Here is a 17,040-nt window from a genome sequence, read left to right as displayed (position 1 = left end):
TTTTAAATCAGGGTTGGCAAGTCTGTTTGCTTGTTCTATCAGGAATGTGAAAGAGTTGTAAAGCCTGGAAAGGAGGTGGGGTGGGGGAGAGAAGTGTTAGCTGTGTGCTTCACAACTGAAATAATACACTAAGCTCTCTAAAGGGAGTCCAGATTTTGAAATTACTTGGCTGCACCATTACTCCTAACCTAGTTCATAGCATGTCAACTCTCAACCCTGACCCCCAATCATAAAGAAAGTTTAACTTTAGGATTTACCAGTTGCTTCATATTTATACTATGTGTAGTCAAAACACACTATCTTTAGCCAGATTGTCACATTTTTATATGAAGGTATTTGGATGCTATCTTCAGTTGTTAATGGGAAGAAATCTTTGTTGGAGTCATAGAATCATAGAATAGTAGGGTTGGAAGGGGCCTATAAGACCATCAAGTCCAACCCCCTGCTCAGTGCTGCAATACAAGTCAAAGCACCCCTGAAAGATGGCTGTCCAGCCTCGTCTTCAATGCCCACCACCTCCCTAGGTAATTCGTTCCATTGTCGTGTTGCTGTAACAGGAAGTTTTTCCTGATGTTCAGCCGGAATCTGTCTTCCTGTAACTTGAGCCCATTATTCCGTGTCCTGCAGTCTGGGATGATCCAGAAGAGTTCCTGGCCTTCTACTCTGTGACAACCTTTCAAGTACTTGAACAGTGCTATCATATCTCACCTTAAGTCTTCTCAAGGCTAAACATGCCCAGTTCTTTCAGTCTCATAGGGCTTTGTTTCCAATCCCCTGATCATCCTCGTTGCCTTCCTCTGTACCCTCTCCAGTTTGTCTGTATCCTTCTTAAAGTGTGGTGCCCAGAACTGGACACAGTACTCCAGATGAGACCTAACCAGTGCTGAGTAGAGGGGAACTAGTACTTCATGTGATTTGGGAGATATACTTCTATTCATGCAGCCCAAAATAGCATTTGCCTTTTTTACAGCCATATCACATTGTTGGCTCATATTCAGCTTGTGATCTGCAACAATTCCAAGATCCTTCTTACTTGTAGTATTGTTGAACCAAGTATCCCCTATCTTGTAACTGTGCATTTGGTTTCTTTTTCCTAGGTGCCGAACTTGGCATTTTTCCCTATTCAATTTCATTCTGTTGTTTTCTGCCCAGCGCTCCAGCCTGTCAAGATCACTTTGAATTTTGCTTCTGTCTTCCAAGGTATTAGCTATCCCACCCAATTTTGTGTCATCTGCAAATTTGATCAGCATTCCCTGCACCTCCTGATCCAAGTCATTAATAAAAATGTTGAAGAGCACTGGGCCCAGGACAGAGCCCTGCAGTACCCCTCTCGTTACCTCTCCCCAGTTTGAGAAGGTCCCATTGATAAGCAGTCTTTGAGTCTGATCCTTTAGCCAACTGTGGATCCACTGGATCGTTGTTTCATCTAGCCCACTTTGAGCTAGTTTGCTCATCAGGTTATCATGGGGCATTTTGTTGAAAGCTTTGCTGAAGTTGAGGTATATTATGTCCACAGCATTCTCACAGTCCCCAAGGGAGGTTACCTGTTCAAAAAATGAGATCAGATGAGCCTGGCAGGATTTGTTCTTGACAAATCCATGTTGGCTTCGAGTAATCACGGCATTGTTTTCAAGGTGCTTCCAGATGGATTGCTTTATCATCTGCTCCAGAATTTTCCCAGGGATTGATGTCAGACTGACTGGTCTGTAGTTCCCAGGTTCCTCTTTTTTGCCCTTTTTAAATATAGGGACATTAGCCCCGCTACAGTCATCTGGCACTTCACCCGTCCTCCATGATTTCTCAAAGCTAATAGACAGTGGTTCTGAGAGTTCTTCTGCCAGTTCCTTTATTACTCAAGGATGCAGTTCATCTGGCCCTGGAGATTTGAACTCATTCAAAGTAATTAGTTGTTCCTTGACCATATGCCTATCAATCTCAAGCTGAAATCTTGGTCTTTCAGCCTGTACTTTGCCTTTGCCAGTGGGGTCATAGACCCTCTTTTGGGGGAAGACTGAGCTGAAGTAGGAATTGAGCACTTCTGCCTTTTCTTTGTCATCTTTTATCATTTTGCCATCCTTATTTAATAGTTGAATCACCTTTTCTTTCCTCTGTCTTTTACTATGCATGAATCTGAAGAAAGCCTCTTTGTTGCTTTTAGCATCCCTCGCTAACCTCAGCTCATTCTCAGCTTTAGCCTTCCTGACACCATCCCTGCAATTCTGTGCTACCTGCCTGCGCTCTTCCTTTGTTGCTTGTCCTTCCTTCCACTTCCTGTATGTGTTGTTTTTTGTTTCCAGGTCATCTCTGAGCTTTTTGTGAAGCCACATTGGCTTCTTCTGTTGTCTTTCACCTTTTTTTTCTTGTTGGAATTGTTTGTAATTGTGCCTTTAGAATTTCCTTTTTTTAAAAACTCCCACCCATCTTGGACTCCTTTCCTCATTAGAGTCGCTTGCCATGGGACCTTACTGATCATTGTTCTGAGTTTATTAAAATCGGCTTTCCTAAAATCCAGGGTACGCGTTTGGCTACGCTCGGCTTTTGCCTCTTTTAGAACCAAGAACTCAAGTATAACATGGTCGCTTTCCCCCAGAGTTCTGCTCCTAACTGTCACCCTTTTCCAACGAGTATCCTCTAATTCATTTTTCCTTGCCTCAGCATTTTCCTCTTCAGCCTCAGCTTGCTGTTGCTCTTCTGGCTTCTGTACTTCGCTTTGCTGCTGTAGTTTCACCGTTCTGTCTGAGAACTCTTCATCTTCTCTTATTCCCTGGAGGGTCGACACTTGCCACTCCAGTCCTCTTACTTTTTCTTCCAACAGTGTAACCAACTTGCACTTGTTGCACGTGTAGGCCATGTTGATCTCAGGCAAGAAACAAGCATTGCACAGACCTTGCAGGTCACCACCACTGGAGAGTCTTTTCCTTCCATAGTCTCTATTCCCTTTATGTTTCTAGTTTTCTGATTTTACTGGGATAGCCTGTGCTTTGCCCTCTATTCACTGGAGGTTAACAACAGAGTCCCACTGGTATGGAAGTATGTGTTACAAGAAAAAGAAATTTTAAGAAGCGTCATAGGAGCACAATAAAAGGAGGGGAGGGGAGGACAGGACAGGACAGAGTGCTTCTTATGTACCTTTTCTGACGCATTAATAAAACTTGTTACAGATACAATGGAAAATAATTTGAAACTGGTACGAGAGTCACCTGTGCTCAACCTGCCTCTATCACTGATAGTGCCTATTTTCTGCTACCTGACCTTAACTCATTGCCCCTTGTTTTTCCTACTGTTAAAAATGGTACTATTTTTATTATTTTTATTGAAATGGTTTTACCTTAATATTAATTGATTATATGGTGAAAGCCACCTGGGGTGCACAAACAAGCAGAAAGGTGGAATATAGATACAAGTAAATAAATTAATTTTAGCTGCTGGTGGTTTAAAATTAATGGTTAAAATGTAGTTTTTAATGTGTGTTAAAACTTTATGTAAATTTTCTTGAGGTCAGTGTGCTCTGAACTGTGGGTTATAAAGCTTTGGATTGATGCAAAATGACTATTGTGGATGCCTCTTTGAAAAAAAGTGTTGGTGTATGCACATTTGCAAGAATGTACTAGTTTTTCTTCTTTCCTGGATAATATCTTTACGTTATAGTAAATCTTGTTGAATGTATTTTGAGTTGCAGTTGGCCTACATTGAGTACAACCAAATCCATTGTGAGATCAACAACTCAATCCTGAACATGTCCACTGAGAAGTAAACCATATTGCTTTCAATGGGACTTACTCCCAGATAAGTGTATATAGGATTGTAGCCTCAATATTCTGTTAAGCATTGTTTAAAAAGAAAAAGCCTTTAAGCCTTTTAGAGGGGGTATAAATCCAAAATAAGTACACATTTAATAAATCAAAATTATTGTATTTATCTGGGACATTTATGTAGAACTTTTCTAAAGCTCAGTCTAATAAACTAATAATAAAAATGATACATTCAGTTTACTAATGCAGCTGCTTTACAAGTCAAGGCAGGACAGAGTACTACAAAATAAATGAATATATAAAGCAGAGATGAATTTTCACTAATATTATATGAAAGGGAACCCTGAGACAGTGATCATTATTATGAGATTGTAGTGTTATGAGTACAGAGCTGCCCATCATTTCATCTGTGAAATGTTGGAGAATATGGATTTTTTTCCTGTTTCCTTTACTTCTCCCTTCTGCTTCTACCATTCACCTATGTTCCTTCATACTACCTAATAAACTTGTAAAAGCAAGGTGATGGAAGGGTGTTAGCATTGAAGGAACTCAGTGTTTTAAGAATAAATGCAACACCCATATTTGCACATTCCACATAAGTTATGGCAGGAAGTTGACTCCTTCGGTCCTTCCAAATAGACACCCCTTAGCGCTTCCATTCAAAAGACATTGGGCAGATGTTCTGTCTTTTCTTCAAGAGTCCTTTTGTGAGATATCTGGTTGGAGCCATGGCATCCTGCAGTGACTTGCGGAGCTCTGCAGGTTGCTTATCTCAAACAGCTGTGAAAAGGTTGAGAAACCTTTTTATCTTCCCCTGGAATTAAAAGGGGAAGCTTACAGGACCATCCAGATGAAATTTTGGAAGAACAGCTGCTTCTGTGGAGAAACAGAGGGGCTGAAATCTAAGATTAGATGCCGGAGTGTCATCTACTGAACGCTGTTTGAAACGCCTAAGCAATTAGGAGACATAAGGACAAATGGCTCCAAACAGTATTTCTGAATTTAAACTACCAGCAATATCTGAGGATTTCTAATTAAATCTGCGTGTTTGTTTTGTTTCTGCAATAATACTTGCTTGTGCTTTTGAAAGTGGAGGATGGCAGTACCAAAGGAAAAAAAGAAAGGCTTGAGAATGCCACCTACCCCTCCAATTGCACCCTTGGCAAAGGCTTCTAGAAATGCCGGAGATGAAGAGGAGTTGCTTACTTTGATAAAAGCTATGTCTTCTCAGCTACCAGAGCAGTTAAAGAAATTTGAAACAATTCAGGATTCAATTACTGCCCTTCAGGGGGCTGTGGATTTAATTAATATCTCTTTTCAAAAGATGGAATCGAAGGTTAATGCTCTTGAAGATGGGGTTACTGCTCATGAAACGGCCATCGAAGTGTCTCATAGTATTTTGTCTGCTCGAATTTCTCAACTGGAGGCCTGCACACGTAGAGCGAATCTACGTATCCTTGGTATTAAAGACGTGGCAAGTGATATAGGTTTGGCTGAATTTCTGGATAAACTTTTGCATGAGCTATTTGCTTTACCATCTGATGTTTTACTTGATATTGAGCATGCATATCGTGTTCCTGGTTCAATACGTGGCACTAAAGGGACTTTTGGGACTGTTATTGTTCAATTTTCATGAGTCTCTACAAAAAATTATCTTATGTGTCTGGCAAGAGAACGAGGTGAGCATCAGTGGGGACCAGCAAATGACAAGATTATGCTCTTCCCTGATTATACTAAAGAAATCGCTGACAAAAGAAGGCAGTTCACCAAGGTGAGAAGTTTGGCAGAGCAAATTAACCTGCAATATCATATTAAATATCCAGCTACATTTTGCATTCTTTTTGAAGGCCAGATGAAAAAGATTTTTGGATCCTGATGCTGCAGAATCATTTTTAATTGGTAGTAAAATTAAAAGAAGGGAACCAACTCTCGCAGCCTCCAGAGTCGGAACTTGGCCATCTTTACTGTTCTTTTGAAGTGTTGTTTGGGCTACAGCTGATAAGATGTCTAGGCAGTATGCCATAGTACATGTTTGCATATTTTTGTTTTCTTTCTCCTTTTTTTGTGTTATATTGTAATAAAATGCCTATTTGTGTGAGTATGTGTGTGTACACATATAAATATATTTTTAGATATGATATTACTTAAAATATACAAATGATTTGCTTTTTACTTTTTATCTTTTATGTAAACTTTTTCTTTTTATTATTATTATTATTATTGGATTATTATTACTATTTCTTGTTGGTTAAACCTTTAATGTTTATTAATATACGTTAACTGAATGGTAACATATGGCCAATGGAAATGGATTGTTTGCTCCCATTCCTTTGCTATAAGACTGAGGTTATGATATTGAAAAATAAGGTTTATCGTTTGTGGTGTAGTGGATTGAAGATTTAATAATACTTGCAGTGTGTGGAAGAATGCTGTATAGGTATAATCTACAATTGGATATATATTTGGATATTTGGTTTGTTCTTATTGAAGTTTAATATAATCCCTTTCTTTCTTTCTCTCTCTCCCTCCCTTTCCCTTTCCCTTTCCCTTTCTTTTTCTCTCTTCCTTCTTTGCTATCCTCCCTTTTTTCTTTTCCTCAGAATACTGTAATATTGGAAACCGAAGATTCTGATTATGTTGTTGGTAGTGTTTATTTCGTTTATAAAAATAAAATAAAAATAGATTTTTTAAAAAAGAGTCCTTTTGTGATAAGGAATAAACAGTGGGGAAAACAGGGTTACAAATGGAAGAGATGTTTAAAGCTCCTGTAAAATTCTATGACTGAGACCAGGCAATTGCACAATAAAAGCCTCTTCTGGAAGCAGCGCACCCCCTGTGAAATGTGAGTGAACAAAGCATGGCATTTCTACATTAAATACCTGTTGTGGAATCAGTCTTTGCTGCAAAAGACTAACTCAGCTACCCTTCTGGAATCAAGTACATATATTTCAAGCTGTAAAACACATATTCAGGGAATGGAGGTGGGATGTTAAAAACAAAAAACACTTGTTAAATTTGTTACAAGACACTATCGATGTACGTTTTTCAAATGTAACAGTGCAATATGTTTTATAAGGGCCAACTAAAATGTAACAAAGTAGCGAGCAAGCTTTCAACCTCTTCAGAACTCTTCTTTAAGCCTGCAATCCTAAACAGAATTATTAGGGAATAAGCCCCATTGAACATACCATGGGACTTACATTTCTGAGAAGCCATGCATAGGATTGCATTATAACAGAGCAATCCTTAAAGGGGGGCAGGGTGAGGTCCATTGCGCAGGAACTGTCTCTTCCAAAATCCTGTTCTGTGTTGTGGGGGGGGGGTCCTCTTTTCCCCCACCCATTGCTTCCAGTGGGAGGGAATTTACTATGTGGCTGTGGGGGCATGTTGGGGGAAATGAAGGATCCTAGGATCCTATGGATTCTTGACTATCCCAACACACCCACAGACAGAGCCAGAAACAACATCAACCTGAGAGCTGCCATAGCAAATGTCCCCCTACTGGAGGCAATGGAAGGGGGGAAGTGCTACAAGCCAGTGAGGTATAGGAAATGGTGGGTCCTCTACTATGGACCTCTCACCACCACCTTAGGATTGCTCTGCTAATAAAATGAAGTACAGTTAAAACAAACTTGTCTTGCATGCATTTCGGGAACCCTGCAAGGGTGGGGGGAGAGAAACTGCTTCGGGGAGCACTTTAGAGAAACAGGAGCTGGTGGGAAGAGTGAAGTATCTTCTCCTCTTGATCCCTCTCCCAAGGCTGCTTCACCTTTGAAAAACTGGCATCAGGAACCTTTTATGTCTACTGCAGCTTTCCCCAACCTAGTGCCCTCCAGTATAAAACCCAAACCATAGCACTTTTAAGTTTTAGGTTAAACTTAGAGGAGCTTCATTTTAGATCCATTTTAAAAAGATGGAGCCATACCTACTAACTTTGGAAGAAAGTTCCAAAAGATATGGGGCCACTACAGAAAAGGCTGTTTCTAGTATTCACCAGTCTGACGGATCTTTGCAGCACACCTGCGAGCAGGGCCTTAGGGGCTGATCTTAAGGCTGTGGCAGTTTCATGTGAGTGCAGGCAGCCTTTCAAATAGTCTGATCCCATAAGGCTCCCCTTGTGTGTAGCTATCCTTGGCAATAATAAATATACAATTAAAACAACAACAAATAGCCTGGTCCCAAACCCTTTAGGGATTTTAAAATGTCAACACTGGCACTTTCCATTGAGCCAGGAAACAAACAAGCAGCCAATGCAGCCGGTACAAGTGTCCTGTGCCCTGAATGCCTGGCCCCTCAGAGCCATCCAAGCACTGGCATTTTGTGCCACCTGTGGATTCCAAACCATTTTGAAAGGCAGCCGGATGTAGAGTGCGTTACAGTAGTCTAGTCTGGGTGCAACCAGGGTATGTAACTGGGGCAGTGTCTGATTTCTCTAGGCAGGGTCACAGCTGGTGAACCAGCAAGCTGGTAAAAGGAACTCCTGGCTACCAACACCCTCTGTGCCTCCACGGCTAGCACTGAGTCTGGGAGAAACTTGCAGACTTGGTCTTCCAGGGAGAGTGCAACCCTGTCCAAAGCCTGGTCTCCACAGGGAGAAAAGCATGGGGGGCGGGGGGGTGAATAGACAAATAGCTGGCGGGGGGTGAGTCAAGCAGCTTCTCTTCCCTGCCATTGGAGCCATCAGTGCTTTCTTTCCTCAAGACTCCTGCTTCCTATGACTGCTTTTCCTCGGTGGTGGGGCGGGGGAAACACTGCCAGGAAAAAGATTCATGCACCTACACATCACATAGAGTTTGACCTGTACCTTAGGTCAGCCTTCCCCAACTTGGTGCCCTCCAGGGGTGTTGGACTATAAACCCCATCATTCCCAGCTAGCACAGTCATACTGCTTGGCATGATGGGATTTGTAGTCCAACACATCTGGGGGGGCGCCAAGTCGGGGAAGGCTGCTCTTCGGATGCAGCTTGTCAATACAGGTGTGGGTTGCCCCTTACATTGCCATAGCTCTGCTTTACGATAAAAGTGGGGGGGGTTTCTGTTTACGTAATGTGGCCACTGTCGCCTCTTAAGAGGAAGCCAACTCACTGAATTGCTGGAGGAGTAGGCCACAAGATTCAGGGTGTAAGCCTATGCATGCTTAGACAGAAAAAAGTCTTACAGCCATGGCTGGCTGGGGAATGCTGGGAGTTGTAGGATTCTTTTTCCTGTCTAAACATGTATAGGATTACACCCTAAGCAACAGTGCATTTGTTATGGCAGCAGATGAAGCTAGCAGAGCTCATTTTTATAACACTCATACCAGAGGGTGCTGTGGAAATCCATAAAGAGATTTAAACCACCCATCTCATGTAATCCTTGGATATTCAAAAGGCTCTAAAGAGATCATAATATTTGAGGTGAACAGAGATTTGCATTAATCAACAATGGAAATTACTAGCACTTGCAATATCAAGTCCACTGATATTTATTTTTAAAAATACACACTGTTGCACCTAAGTTATCATGAGAAGGGAGGGCCTCTGGACAATGGGGCCCACCCAGTCCTTACACCATGGAGCTGGGACTGTTAAGAGGGCAGGGAAGGGGGACATTTTGAACCTCTGTTGAGAGACTGAGGTAAGTGTTAGGAAGCACTAGCCAGCCTCTTTCAGTCTACTCCAGTAGCCAACTCCAGACACAGACAAAGGATTCTTTTCAAGGCTTTATTCCTTTTACAACTTAATAACTCTATCACCAGCGACTAAGCTATGAACAGCAGAGTAATCTGTGCCCTGGGTTGGAAACAGTTGGTCCCCGTTTGAATGAGAATCACTTGCAGACCCTGAACTTATGGGCTAGGGAGAGTCCCTCCCCTTTTCCCTTGGGTCCTCTGGACGCGACCGTTGCTTGCGTGCCAAACAGGCGCTACGCCTCCTTTCCGCGCCCTCCACAGCTCATCGCTCTCTGCGTCTGCATCGAGCATCCAGCCAGTCCTCCTCCCGCGCTCTTTCACTCCCAGGACTGCTATCTCTGTCTGGAATGCTGGTAGGAGGAATCTCTGCCAGCTACAGGGCCTGGGAGGGAAGAGCGCACTCCTCTCCCACGGACGGCTGTTCCTCCTCAGAATCAGAACTGCTCTGAGGTTCTATGGGCTCAGTGTCCACCCTGACAGTAAGGTACCTGGTGTTCTCCTCCTTCCCTATGTGAGCCTGACCCATTCCAAACACACCATAGCTGTGTTCTCAGGATGGAGCTGTGGGAGAGGGGTTGCCTTCTAAACCAGTATAAGAACAGAGGCATCTGTCCATCAGCTGCATCAGTTGAGGCGCTAGTGAAGGCTATTAGATAAGGGTTATGTTGTGGTGCCATCGAAGAGGAACAGCTGTGCTCCAATGACCACTGCAGCTGCTACTGCTGAGTCTGGGAGTATTTGGTAAATGCCTGCAGAGAAACAGGAAAGCATGGTAACGGTGGTGTCCAACAGAAAAGGGAGTAGCTGTAGCTATGTGGAAGGCGTCAGTCAGCAATTAGGATTGCCTCCAGCTAACAGCCTTTATTCACATTCAACAAGCCTCAGTCCAGCTACCCATCACATGTGTGTACATGCTGGGCAGGGGGACCCACACACGTGTGGAAAGCACTTTCATGCATACACGAGGGGAGGGGGTGTAGTTCCTTCTAGTGGCAGCCACTTGTGCCTCCTGAGGGTCTGCTCTGGAAAAGCCTCTGCCTTTGGGGGGTGGGAGGGAGGAAAGCCCCTTCATGGATCACTGCCTTGTTGTGGCAAAGGGGCTTGCGTAACTCAGTGAAGCCATGAGCTATGCCGTGCAGGGCCACCCAGGACGGACAGGTCATGGCAGAGAGTTCTGACAAAACGTGGTCCACTGGAGAAGGAAATGGCAACCCACTCCAGTATTCTTGCCAAGAAAACCCCATGGAACATGTCACAAGGCTAAAAGAGATGACGCTGGAAGATGAGCCCCTCAGGTCGGAGGGTGTCCAATATACTACTGGGGAAGAGCAGCAGAGGGAATTTCCAAGTAGCGCCAGAAAGAGTGAAGAGGCTGGGCCAAAGCCGAAAGGACACTCAGCTGTGGATGTGTCTGGTGGTGAAAAGAAAGTCTGATGCTGTAAAGAACAATATTGTTCAGGAACCAGGAATGTAAGATCAATGAATCAAGGTAAGCTGGAGGTGGTCAAACATGAGATGGCAAGATTGAATATCGACATCTTGGGAATCAGCGAACTAAAATGGACAAGCATGGGCGAATTTAATTCAGGTGACCATTATATCTACTACTGTGGGCAAGAATCCCTTAGAAGAAATGGAGTAGCACTCATAGTCAACAAAAGGGTGGGAAAAGCATTTACCTAACCATGGTAAATAATTATATCTGCATAATGCTATTACATAGACTTTTCAGTCTCCCACCCCATTCTTATATCCAGGTCCTTAAATCTTTCTGCCCAAATGCCTTCAACAAGGAGAAATAAACTACATCAATTCTATGTTAGGCTAGCTTCCTACAGGCCTGCTCTGTCCATTCTCTGGCTAACAAAAATCCTATAACCCAGACCCTCTTGATACAATGTTCTGGCTGAGAGGGCAAAGGCTTTAATACCTACTATTCAGACAAACTAAATGCAGATTAAGCTTCCTTAAAGAGAGTCTCAAGAAAATGTTGCACCAAACCTTCACATATGGTTTTAAACATTGTATTTATGTACTGGGGTACAATCTCAAAAACAATAGAATGATCTCGGTATGAATCCAAGGCAAACCATTCAACATCACAGTAATTCAAGTCTATGCCCCAACCACTGATGCCGAAGAAGCTGAGGTTGATCAGTTCTATGAAGACCTACAACACCTTCTAGAACTAACACCAAAAAAAGATGTCCTCTTCATCACAGGGGATTGGAATGCTAAAGTAGGAAGTCAAGAAATAACCGGGATAACAGGCAAGCATGGCCTTGGTGTACAAAATGAAGCAGGACAAAGGCTAATAGAGTTTTGCCAAGAGAACACGCTGATCATAGCAAACACTCTTTTCCAACAGCACAAGAGGCGACTCTACACATGGACGTCACCAGATGGTCAATATCGAAATCAGATTGATTATGTACTTTGCAGCCAAAGATGGAGAAGCTGTATACAGTCAGTAAAAACAAGTCCTGGAGCTGACTGTGGCTCAGATCATGAGCTGCTTCTTGCAAAATTTCGGCTTAAATTGAAGAACGTAGGGAAAACCACTAAACCTTTCAGGTATGACCTAAATCATATCCCTTATGAATATACAGTGGAGGTGAGGAATAGATTTCAGGGATTAGACCTGATAGACAGAGTGCCTGAGGAACTATGGACGGAGGTCCGTAACATTGTTCAGGAGGCAGCAACTCAATCCATCCCAAAGAAAAAGAAATGCAAGAAAGCAAAGTGGCTCTCTGATGAGGCTTTAGAAGTAGCTGAGGAAAGAAGGGAAGTGAAAAGCAAGGGAGAAAGGGGAAGATATACCCAACTGAATGCAGAGTTCCAGAGAAGAGCAAGGAGAGACAAGAAGGCCTTCTTAAATGAACAATGCAAAGAAATCGAGGAAAACAATAGAATGGGAAAGGCTAGAGATCTTTTCAAGAAAATCGGAGATATCAAGAGAACATTTTGTGCAAAGACGGGCATGATAAAGGACAAAGAAGGCAGGGACCTAACAGAAGCAGATGAGATTAAGTAGAGGTGGAAAGAATACACAGAAGAACTATACAGGAAAGATCTTAATGTCCCTGATAGCCATGATAGTGCGGTCACTGAACTTGAGCTGGACATCCTAGAGAGCGAAGTCAAGTGTGCCTTAGGAAGCATTAGTAACATCAAAGCTAGCAGAGATGACAGTATTCCAGCTGAGCTATTTAAAATCCTAAAAGATGATGCTGTTAAAGTGCTGCGCTCAATATGCCAACAAATTTGGAACACTCAACAGTGGCCACAAGACTGGAAAAGGTCAGTTTATATTCCAGTTCCAAAGAAGGGCAATGCCAAAGAGTGTTCAGACTACCGTACAATTGCGCTCATTTCACATGCCAGCAAGTTTATGCTCAAAATCCTACAAGCTAGGCTTCAGCAGTATGTGAACCGAGAACTACCGAAAGTACAAGCTGGGTTTCGAAGAGGCAGAGGAACTAGAGATCAAATTGCCAACATTCACTGGATCATGGAGAAAGCAAGAGAATTCCAGAAAAACGTCTATTTCTGCTTCATTGACTACGCTAAAGCCTTTGATTGTGTGGATCACAACAAACTGTGGCAAATTCTGAAAGAGATGGGAGTACCAGACCACCTTACCTGTCTCCTGAGAAACCTGTACGAGGGTCAAGAAGCAACAGTAAGAACCAGACATGGAACAACCGATTGGTTCAAAATTGGGAAAGGAGTACGACAAGGCTGCATATTGTCGCCCTGCTTATTTAACTTATATGCAGAGTACATCATGAGAAATGCCAGGCTGAGTGAATCACAGGTCGGAATCAAGATTGCCGGGAGAATTATCAACAACCTCAGATACGCAGATGATACCACCCTAATGGCAGAAAGTGAAGAGGATCTAAAGAGCCTCTTGTTGAGGGTGAAAGTGGAGAGTGCAAAAGCTGGTTTGAAACTCAACATTAAAAAAGCTAAGATCATGGCATCTGGCCCCATCACTTCCTGGCATATAGAAGGGGAAGAAATGGAAGCTGTGACTGATTTTATTTTCTTGGGCTCCAAGATCACTGCAGACGGTGACTGTAGCCATGAAATTAAAAGACGCTTGCTCCTTGGGAGGAAAGCTATGGCAAACCTAGACAGCACAGTAAGAAGCAGAGACATCACCTTGCTGACAAAGGTCCATATAATCAAAGCTATGGTTTTCCCAGTAGTAACTATTGGCTGTGAGAGCTGGACTATAAGGAAGGCTGAGCGCCGAAGAATCGATGCTTTCGAACTGTGGTGCTGGAGAAGACTCTTACGAGTCCCCTGGACTGTAAGGAGGTCAGATCAGTCCATCCTAAAGGAAATCAACCCTGACTGCTCATTGGAAGGAGTCGGACAGATACTGAAGCTGAAGCTCAAATATTTTGGCCACCTAATGCGAAGAGAAAAGTCACTGGAAAAGACCCTGATACTGGGAAAGATTGAAGGCAAAAGGAGAAGGGGACGGCAGAGGATGAGATGGCTAGATAGCATCACCGATGCAATGAAAATGGACTTGAGCACACTCCGGGAGAGAGCGGAGGACAGGAAGGCCTGGCGTGCTATGGTCCATGTGGTCACGAAGAGTCGGACACGACTGAACGACTGAACAACAACAAGGGAGGAAAGGTTTCAGGGGTGTGGATGGCTTCTGCTAGAAAGAGACCGGTGAAAAGCCATTCTCTTCTTGGGATGCCTCTCGGAGGCATGAGGAATGAGGGAGTTTGGCTGTTGTGCTGTATGTTCTGAGCTGCCACTTCCCATTAACCTTCATCGTTGGCCCTTTGCTTATCTGAATGGGGTGCAGTGGTTGGAGCCACAGAGCTGAATTTTTTGGTGGGTGTTTTGTGTACAAAGGCCTGGGCAGGGATTCTTTAAGGAATCTGAAAACACATGTGTCTGTGCTGCAGTGGGTGTGGGTGGGTGTGCTGAACACGCACACTAGTGCTGAATTGTGATTGGTTACTGGACAAGTACAGATTCTATCCTTCAACATGCCTGGGTGGGTGCAGTATTGGTACTGGGTAGGGATACCTGGAATTTGTGAAATCCGTCCCATGTGTGTTTCAGGGATTGTGTGGTGTCATTCGTTCTGGCATCCATTCACAGAGGGATTCGAATCATTATTTTTCCCCTTATGCAGAAAAATACGCAAATAATTCCATAAGAGGGTTCGCAACAATTTACGTCATTTATATTAGTACATAAAATTTCATGTATTGTCCCCTATTCCATTCAACTTTTCCCCACATATATTTTCTAGTCTCAGCAGAAACTTGCATATTTTCCTACGAATACATTTGTGTAAATTTTGGGAAAGTAAAAAAAAAAGATCTGAAAGTCCATGGATTCTGCGCGGCCTGAGGAGGCTGGTCCGCAGTGGATTCCGCAGGCCAGTTTCTTAGAAATCCAAACTCATTTTAGTCTGTCTCGAACTTCTCCAGCATCCCTAGTACTGGGGACTATACATAGGGTTAAATGTATAGTTTAATGCTTTGAGTTAAAACCTGTGCCAGGGGTGGTCCTGACCCTGGAACAATTGAAAAGATCCTAAATAATCAGGTCATTCCTCCATCATACCCCTTCTCTACCCAGTTTTGGCCTTGGACCAGCAGCATTAAATGAACACAAGTTCTAGATAATAACTACACAGCATAAAGGATCTACATAGCATAAACACAGCCTCTAATTTAGTTGCACTCTTGCAATGCTGTGTTGCACCAGCGCTAGGAACGATCCTGTTCATGTGGTGCAGTGGAAGGAGAGGACTGTGCAATTCATCTTCGTTTGTATTTATCCCATATTCAGAAAGTGGGCTAAATTGCCATTTTCTTTCAGTTCCAGTAGTTTGTCTTTTCATTTCCAAACTACAGTTAGTGAAACAAAGGAATATATGAATGTGCTTATTCTAGGACATAAGGTGCTTCCATACAGAGCACTTGGTGCTCTCATTTGAAAGACAATATGCAGCTATTCCATCTTTCCCTCCTTAATGGATTGTTTCTGGTACAAAAAAAAAAAAGATGGAAGAAGCAGTGTGGAAACATGGGAGGATTACAAGTGGAAGATACTGTCATCTGCAGCCCCATAACATTCTGGAAATGAGGCAGGGCGATTGCACAATAAAAACCTCATCTGGAAGCACCATAGTACATTTAGGGCGCAATCCTACAGGGATAGCCAGCTGCCTGCAAACTCAGAGGCAGGGGGCTATCCAATGCAGGATGAGCAGATTTTGGCTGTCTAGCTGGGGCACGTCAGGGGAAGGGGGAGAGGCCAGACAGCGTATGGGAAGCGTCGTAATGATGCTTCCACGGACTCCTCCGCTCCCCGCCCTGGGAACACCCCCTTTTTGCCCCCTCCACACTGCTCTTACAAGCATGGAGCCGGGAATGAACCGCGCTGCCTATGAAGTGGCAGGGAAGAGGCAGGACGTGAGGTTTCTGAGAACTAAGCTCACATCCCTGGCTCCAAGCTCAGTTCCCAGAAACCGAAAAATCCTACGGCCATCTAGACACTGTCTAGTGGCCATAGGATTGTGCCCTTAGTTACAATTGTAATCTGTCCAAAATCTCAGTACCTACAATTTAGAGGAAGGCTAGCCAGACCACCAGGCAGAGCGAGGTGGCTAACTCAGGCAGCTCATTTCGGGCATCATGAAAGGACAGCAATTTCTTAGAGCTTCACCACGTGATGCTAAAACCCTGCATCCTTACTGGGGCTTCTGCTTCCAGGTTCTTTGCTGAATGAAGGTTGACTCCTTTACACAGGCAGATATGTGCTTTGAATCATGGAATTCCTTTCTCGGCAAATTCTATATGTTTCATTTTACAGCCACTAGATGGCGCTGTGGTTATAGCAGGACTGTGCAGTTAAACACAGCCCATATATCTGATTAACACTCCTTATCAAGTTATCTCCAATCTTTTAAAAAGCGGGGTAAAGGTCGGAAAGTGCGGGAGACACCATGGAGGTTGACGATGTCATGTAAAGGACCCGCAAACCTCTGCCGGTGACCAATCACAAGCATGTCATAAAAGCCTCATGTACAAATGCTCTTAGTTATTCAATTCATTCTTATTGGGTTGGATCCAGGTTTAAGCTGGATCAACTGCTCCGGTGAAAGTGGATTTCCCTGCTCTCTCCTTCTCACAGCAGCCCTTCCAGCCCCCTGAAAATGCTACACAGAGGGAGCATTTGCATGTCACGTTAAGCCACGGTGGTCGGCTGGCTTGTCCCTTATTCCTGGCAGACGATCCCCAGCTCAGCAGCTTCCTGTGGCTCGTTTCTCCCTCAGTCCTCCAGCCCGCTGCTGGTACATATCCCAGGGGGCTTTCTGGCAGAAATCCTCATTTTGTAGTTTCCTACGTCAGTACCCTTTCTGCAATTGATCCACTGCAGTTGCCAGCTGACAAGGGAAACTCATCAGGAGACCCTGATGAATGGGGTGGGTTGTGGTGGTGGGAAGGGGGGATTAACCCGAATAGAGTGGAGAGACCTTGCGTAATCAGCCTTTCCACTTGAGGAAGGTCCCTTCCTCTTGAGGAGGGCAGGTCCTGGATCCAACCCACTGTATGTTTCCTGCCA

This window comes from Heloderma suspectum, chromosome 1, assembly GCF_057233095.1.
Source record: "Heloderma suspectum isolate Gila_16-S chromosome 1, 16-S_ref, whole genome shotgun sequence".
Taxonomy (NCBI): domain Eukaryota; kingdom Metazoa; phylum Chordata; class Lepidosauria; order Squamata; family Helodermatidae; genus Heloderma; species Heloderma suspectum.
The sequence above is the reverse complement of the archived record's forward strand: the minus strand, read 5'-3'. Positions refer to the sequence as shown.